Here is a 7,981-nt window from a genome sequence, read left to right as displayed (position 1 = left end):
CCTACATGCTTCAAGTGCAGTCAGGTTGGGCACTATGATAATGCTTGTCTGGTGGGGAATTCTGGTACACCATCTCAAAACAAGCAACAGACTCCTAGCAAGGGATACTCTATTGCTAGGGTTAATCAAGTCAGTGTAGATGCTACTCCTGATGGTGCTGACATCGCACTAGGTATGTTTTATATTAATGCAATTCTTGCAACCATATTATTTGATTCTGGTGGTACACATTCATTTATGTATGCTCGATATGCCCACACAAATGAAATACCACTGCAAAATATGAAAACACCAATTATAGTAATTACACCTAAAGGGCCTGTTGAGGCAAATCATATGACACATATATTGACATTAACAATTATGGGGAGAGAATTCTGGGCTACCGCTATAATATTAGAGGCAAGCAGTATAGATCTGATCCTTGGTATGTCATGGTTAAGAAAGGCAAAGGCCAGTATACTATGTGGTAGGGGTACTATAGAACTCACCAGCCCTAAAAGAGAAAGATTTCAAGTTGAAATTGCAGTAACCTCCTCTTACAGACGTGCGATGTTCTTTATAGCCGAGGAGTTTGTTGGTGACAACATCCGTGTGGTGAGGGATTTTCCAGATGTCTTTCCAGAGGAGTTACCAGTGATGCCACCGGAGAGGGAAGTTGAGTTTGTCATTGATCTCTTACCTGGGACTACTCCTATTTCTAAACGCCCCTATTGAATGTCTGTAGAAGAGTTACAAGAACGTAAGAAGCAGTTAACGGAGTTGCAGGAGGCAGGGTACATTCGTCCAAGTTCCCCACCTTGGGGAGCATCGGTACTGTTTGTACAGAAAAAGGATGGTTCGCAATGGATGTGTGTGGACTATAGATCACTTAATGATGTTACCATCAAGAACAAGTACCTGTTACCTCGTATTGATGACTTATTTGATCAGATGAGAGGTGCTAGGGTGTTCTCTAAAATTGACCTCAGGTCGGGCTACCATCAAATGAAGAATAGGCCATCTGATATTCCCAAGACGACTTTTTCTACCCGATATGGTCTATATGAATTCACAGTCATGTCATTTGGCTTAACCAATGCACCAGCTTATTTTATGAATCTGATGAATATGGTGTTCATGGAGTATCTCGATAAATTCATCGTAGTATTCATCGAAGACATTCTTATTTATTCCAAGAATGATAGTGAGCATGAGGAGCATTTGCGGATGGTGCTACAGAAGTTACGGGATAATCAGCTTTATGCCGAATTTACCAAGTGTGATTTCTGGCTTGATGAAGTACATTTTCTTGGTCATATCATCACCAAAGGAGGAATTGTTCTGGATACGGCTAAAGTAATAGCAATAATGGATTGGAAGACACCAAGTACAGTTTCGGAGATCTGGAGTTTCTTGGGACTCGCAGGTTATTACCGGCGATTCATGAAGGGTTCTCCAAGATTGCTAAGCCTATGACCTCATTATTAGAGAAGGGCAAGGAGTTTAAGTGGACTGAGAAATGCCAAGAGAGTTTCGATCAGTTGAGATCTAAGTTGATGGCTGCTCCAGTACTGATTATGCCAGATCTACAGAAGAATTTTGATATATATTGTGATGCAAGTTGCCAAGGCCTGGGATGTGTGCTTATGCAGGAAGGACACGTCATTGCCTACGCATCTCTCCAGTTGCGGAAACATGAGTTGAACTACCCACTCATGACTTAGAACTAGCAGCAGTTGTGCATGCTCTCAAGATTTGGAGACACTATATTATGGGAACCAAGTGTCGAATCTACACTAATCACAAGAGCTTAAAATACATTTCACTCAGAAGGATCTTAACCTTAGGCAACGTCGATGGTTGGAGCTCATCAAGGATTATGACCTAGAAATTCACTATCATCCGGGCAAAGCAAATCTGGTTGTAGATGCTTTGAGTCGAAAGGGGCAGGTCCATGCAGCTATTGTCACCCAGTTACCCGATGAATCAGCAGAAGATTTTGAGAGGCTCAATCTAGGGATAATTACTCATACTGAAGGAATTACCATCGAATTGGAACCTACCTTAGAGCAAGAAATATGAAAGGGTCAGATCGGTGATGCCAAAATTCAGGAGATCAAGGATCTGATAACAGAAGGTAGAGGCCCAGATTTCACAGAAGATGAGCAGGGCACGATATGGTTCAAGAACCGGATTTGTGTTCCTGATATCGATAGTCTTCGTGAAACCATATTGAAGCAGACACATGACTCAGTTTACTCCATCCACCATGGTAGTACTAAGATGTACCAGGACTTGAAGCAGAAGTATTGGTGGTATGAAGTAAAGAAAGATGTTGCTTCACATGTTGCACTAAGTGATGTTTGCCAGAGGGTGAAAGCGGAACATCAAAGACCTGCTGGTTTACTACACCCGCTTAAGATACCTAAGTGAAAATGGGAAGAGATTGGCATGGACTTCATTGTGGGATTACCCCACACATCTGCTGGGTATGACTCTATATGGGTGATTGTGGACAGGCTAACTAAAGTAGCCCACTTTATTCCAGTGAAGACCACGTATTCAGGAGCCAAGCTAGCAGAGTTATACATGGCACGGATTGTATGCTTACATGGGGTGCCAAAGAAGATTGTGTCAGACCGAGGATCACAGTTTACTTCTCGGTATTGGAAGAAGTTACACGAGTCCTTGGATATAAGATTGAATTTTAGTTCGGCTTAGCATCCTCAGACTGATGGGCAGACTGAGAGGACCAACCAAGTACTAGAGGATATGTTAAGAGCTTGTTCTCTTAAGCATGGTGGTAGTTGGGATAAGAGTTTTCCATATGCGGAGTTCTCTTACAATAATAGCTACCAGGCCAATTTGAAGATGTCATCGTTTGAGGCTTTGTATGGCAGAAAGTGCAGGACTCCACTGTATTGGGATCAAACTGGTGAAAGGCAGTTCTTTGGACCTGAAATCATACAAGAGGTAGAGGAACAGGTCCATCAAATAAGAGAGAATTTGAGAACTGCACAGTCAAGGCAGAAAAGTTATGCTGATACCCGGAGAAGACTGCTAGAGTTTAAGGAGGGTGATCATGTCTATTTGAAGGTGTCACCACTCCAGGGTATGAGAAGATTCAAAGTCAAAGGGAAGTTGTCTCCTCGCTTCATTGGACCCTTCTTAATCCTAAAGCGAGTGGGAGAGGTTGCATATCAACTGGAACTACCCGATCATCTTGCAGATGTACATGATGTCTTCCATGTATCTCAGCTAAAGAAATGTCTCAGGGTACCTGATGAGCAGCTACCAATGGAGGATCTTAGTGTTCAAGATGATCTAACTTATGCAGAATATCCTATCAAGATTCTTGATACACTGACTTGGGTCACGAGGAGTAAAGTGATTAAAATGTGCAAAGTACAATGGAGTCACCATGGAGAATATGAAGAGAGAAGAAGAGCTTCGCATAGATTTTCCCCATCTTTTCCCTAGTCCTTCCTAAATCTCGAGGATGAGATTCTTGTTAAGGGGGGTAGGATTTGTAATACTCAAAAGTGTAATAATGAGAATAGAGATGATCTCAACATTTTGTGACCTCTACTTATCATCAAATGTGACTAACCTTGGTTAAAAGTGGATAATTAAAACAAAGAACACATAAATAACATGTGCATCATGCTGGAGTTTATTTGATTGAGCATTTGTGGATAATAAAAATAAAAGTGTCAATAACAATATAATAATGGGTCCATATAATTGAAACCCTAATTTGAAATCAACACCTTGAAAAGTGTAGAAGAAGAAAGAGAGGTACTATAAAAATACCAAATAAGTTTTATAAATGAAGGGAGTACTAGTACGTTCAAAGTACGTGTTTAATTGAGAAAATAAATCCACAACAACATTTGAATTGAAAATTTAAAGTTTTAAATTAAAAGGAAAGGAAAAAGAGCAGAAAAGAAAAGGAAAAAAAGAAATGCTCGCTGGGCCGCCAACCTTGCCTCACAGATCAGCCCAAATGGACAATTTCTCCATGCCAACCCAACTCGCCCGCACCTCTCTCTGTTGGGCGCACGCGCTGCCATTTGCTCACTGCTATGTGGGTCCACGTCGCCAGCCTTATGTCTTTCTCTACCGAGTGGGATCCACGCACTATCCCCACCTCCGCCAGAATCGCGCGGACACTGTTGCCGCCGCCACCGTTGCGCAGCTGGCGAACCACGTGGGCGAGATCTCCTTGCTGCATGCCTCGACCATAGTATAAGGTGTTAGAAATATGCCCTAGAGATAATCATAGAGATGAGCATATTTCTTTGTATCCATGATATATATATTGCTTAATTGAATATCCATGGAAAGCACCTTGTATTGATTAGCAATTATGTGAATTGTTTGTGAGATTCTTTACTTATATGGTTATTCTAAATGATGTCCCTAGTCAGAGTCGATGACTAGCACATATATTAGTTGATGACTACATTTCACAAGTCATGAACATGGAGATGTTAAACTAATAATGTGGGCGCATGTATGACATGAGGCTGGACCGACCCAACGTGAGATATTGTAATATAGTTCTCTTTTTGCAACATGAATACTGTATCCTTAGACCTGAGATTGTCGCATGTTCTCAAGATGTGAATTGACTTACTTAGGGACTATCAAATGCTATTCCGTAACTGGGTAGTTATAAAGGTAGTTTTGGGTTTGTCAGGAAGCATGCTGTGAGGCATGGTCAGTCAAGATGGAATTTGTCCCTCTCTTTATGAGAGAGATATCTCTGGGCCCCTCGAGTGATTGGATCAAGAAATGCATGGCCGTGCTAGGGTTAAGAGTTAACCATTGAAAGGATTCCAATTCACAGTATCGAGAAAGAGAGGTCATCTTAGAGCCAGACCAAATATCGTGAGACAAAGGGAACAACATGTACGTAATGTTGCAATGGTTCGTCTGATATGATCTTTACGTGCGCATAGGAGTTGACATGTCTTGCTAGAGGCCGCTGTCAATTATTGGGCCAAGTAAGAGTACTCGGGCTATGTATATTTGTACGTGAACCTATAGGGTCACACACTTAAGGGGAAGGAAGCCTAACTCGGATTAGATCCGAAATTAGACTGGGCTTTAGGGTTACTGATGGGCCTCAGTGTCAGAAGCCCACCATAACGCCTATATAATGAGGGGCGGGGGCGCGGTTAGGCTAACCCTAATTCGCCACCAGCAAACGAGTAGCCGCTCGCCTCTCGCCCTCGCCAAGCCGTCGTCGCGAACCTAGCAGTTCGGTACGCGGCGCTTCCTCCCTGTACGTGTGGATACCTCGGAGGTGTTGCATCTGGAGCACTAGGACGAACCGTGCGAGGACGTGAAGGACGCCGATGACTGCACGGCACTGCTCGACGCGTTCGTCTACATCGAGACGTCTTCCGCTGCTCTGCGCGTCTAGTGGTAATTCCATGACCTATAACCGCAGTAGTTCTTGGTTTTATGGGGTTGAAAATTTTGTTTTGCGCTAGCGTAGCCTCCCCGTAATCCTACAGTGGTATCAGAGGCAGGTTCTACGTAGTTTTAGGTCTGGATCTAGGTTCATGAGATGGATCTACTTGATGCACGGTTTCATTAGATCAATTGGTTATAAAGGGTTGAAGTAGATTACATCGGATATGACTGAAGAGATTAGTTCGTCCTTCTCTGTTATGTGCGCGACTTGCCCCTACCGACTGGAATCACCATCGGGGCTAACTGCGTACACAACCAGCAGATTGACGTAACAGATCGACGTCATGAGTGTAATCTTCTTTGGGTCGAAAGTCTCGGATTTGGGTTGATTTGATCAACCGCATGAGATTTTCAGTGGAATTCCCATACATACGATGCATGGACCGCCGTGGCTATCTGCTGTAGTGGCGAACATATAGAAACGTGTTTGTCTAACCTGTTTTTGCAGGACATCTTGTGATCGGTATGGCTATTGTGTGTATGTGATGCATATTAATGAATTATTCATGACTTGCGTGTCGTGACCAGGGCAATACGGCTGGAGCCACATGTATTGTCCAAGTTTAATGTAATGACCTGCGTGTCAACATGTGATGATCCAAAGCGTATATGTAATTTGTTTAACAGCATACGTTAGATAGGTCTTGAAGGACTCATCACCTGAAGGATGGCATACCTATATCATGGAGATGGAGATCATCGTGATGGACAGATTATTGGAGATGGGGATCACCATGTGACAGCAAGCCATACCGAATCACAACTGTTGTGTGAATGCCATTCTTAATGTTCTACTTGTTCATATTGCATATATGTCCTTGCGTGCGATGATATAAGTAGGACGATCCCTCATAAATGTTTAAGCTTAAATGCCTCTCCAAACCTTGCACTATCATAAGTCTTGTACAATTGGTGGTGGGTCTATGAAATTAGGGTGCCACCAGTTTTCCTTGACTAGATAGGTTTGTATCGGATACGAACTGCAGAAAGGGTTGGTTAACTTAAACAAAGTCAGCTTAATGGTTAAGGACTTTGGGGTATAAGGTTGGGAGCCGAGACATAGAGATGTCACCCAACAACAGAAGTCATATATATGATATGATTAGCAAGGAGTTGCTTACCGATCTACCTTGTCTTCTAGCGGTGATGCTAAAGCTCACTAGTAGACTTGTTAATTGTGGGTTCTGAATCACTAAGTATCAATCGAGGGATATTGATTTTAGTGGGAGTAGACTATTAAATGTTTAATATGATTTACTCTGTCATGGATATTTTTGTCTTAGTATTTTGCATTATTTTGTTGTAGATAAATGGCACCTAGCACACCAACATTTACTTTGCGATCAATTCTTGAAAAGGATAAGTTAAATGGAACAAACTATACGGATTGGATCCGTAACCTGAGAATTGTTCTCAGGGCTGAAAAAAAGGAAGACGTTCTAGAGACCCCACTGCCAGAGGATCCTAGTGAAAATGCAACTGCTGCAGCTAAAACCGCTTACAAGAAAGCAATGGATGCTAATCTTGAAGTGAGTTGCCTAATGTTTGCTTGCATGGAGCCTGAGCTACAGATGCAGTTTGAGACAAACCATGAGGCGCACGATATGATCGTGGCGCTCAAGGATATTGTCGGGGACCATAATTAGGGGTACCCTCAAGACGCCTAATTCTCAGCTGGTAACCCCCATCAGCATAAAGCTGCAAAGGCCTGATGGGTACGATTAAGTCAGGGATCAGTCCACACGAGTGACTCGATCACGCTTCGCCCGAGCCTAGCCTCGGCCAAGGGCAGCCGACCTCGAGAGACTTCCGTCTCGCCCGAGGCCCCCCTTTTTAACGGCGGACACACCTCCGGCTCGCCCGAGGCCTTGGCTTCGCTTAGAAGCAACCCTGACTAAATCGCCGCGCCGACTGACCAGGTTGCAGGAGCATTTAACACAAAGGTGGCCTGACACCTTTATCCTGACACGCGCCCCCAGGCAGAGCCGAAGTGACCGCCGTCACTCCACCGCTCCACTGACCAGTCTGACAGAAGGACAGCGCCGCCTGCGCCACTCCGACCGCAGTGCCACTCGACAGAGTGAGTCTGACAGGCAGTCAGGCCCTGCCAAAGGCGCCATAGGAAACTCCGCTCCGCCCGACCCTAGGGCTCGGACTCGGGCTAAGACCCGGAAGACGGCAAACTCCGCTCCGCCCGACCCCAGGGCTCGGACTCGGGCTAAGACCCGGAAGACGGCGAACTCCGCTCCGCCCGACCCCAAGGCTCGGACTCGGGCTAAGACCCGGAAGACGGCGAACTCCGCTCCGCCCGACCCCAGGGCTCGGACTCGGGCTAAGACCCGGAAGACGACGAACTCCGCTCCGCCCGACCCCAGGGCTCGGACTCGGGCTAAGACCCGGAAGACGACGAACCCCGCTCCGCCCGACCCAGGGCTCGGACCCAGGCTCAGCCCCAGAAGACGACGAAACTCCGCGTCGCCCGACCCCAGGGCTCGGACTCCGCCCTGGCCTCGGC

Source organism: Zea mays, chromosome 3 (genome assembly GCF_902167145.1).
Source record: "Zea mays cultivar B73 chromosome 3, Zm-B73-REFERENCE-NAM-5.0, whole genome shotgun sequence".
Taxonomy (NCBI): Eukaryota; Viridiplantae; Streptophyta; class Magnoliopsida; order Poales; family Poaceae; genus Zea; species Zea mays.
Note: the sequence above shows the minus strand (reverse complement) of the source record.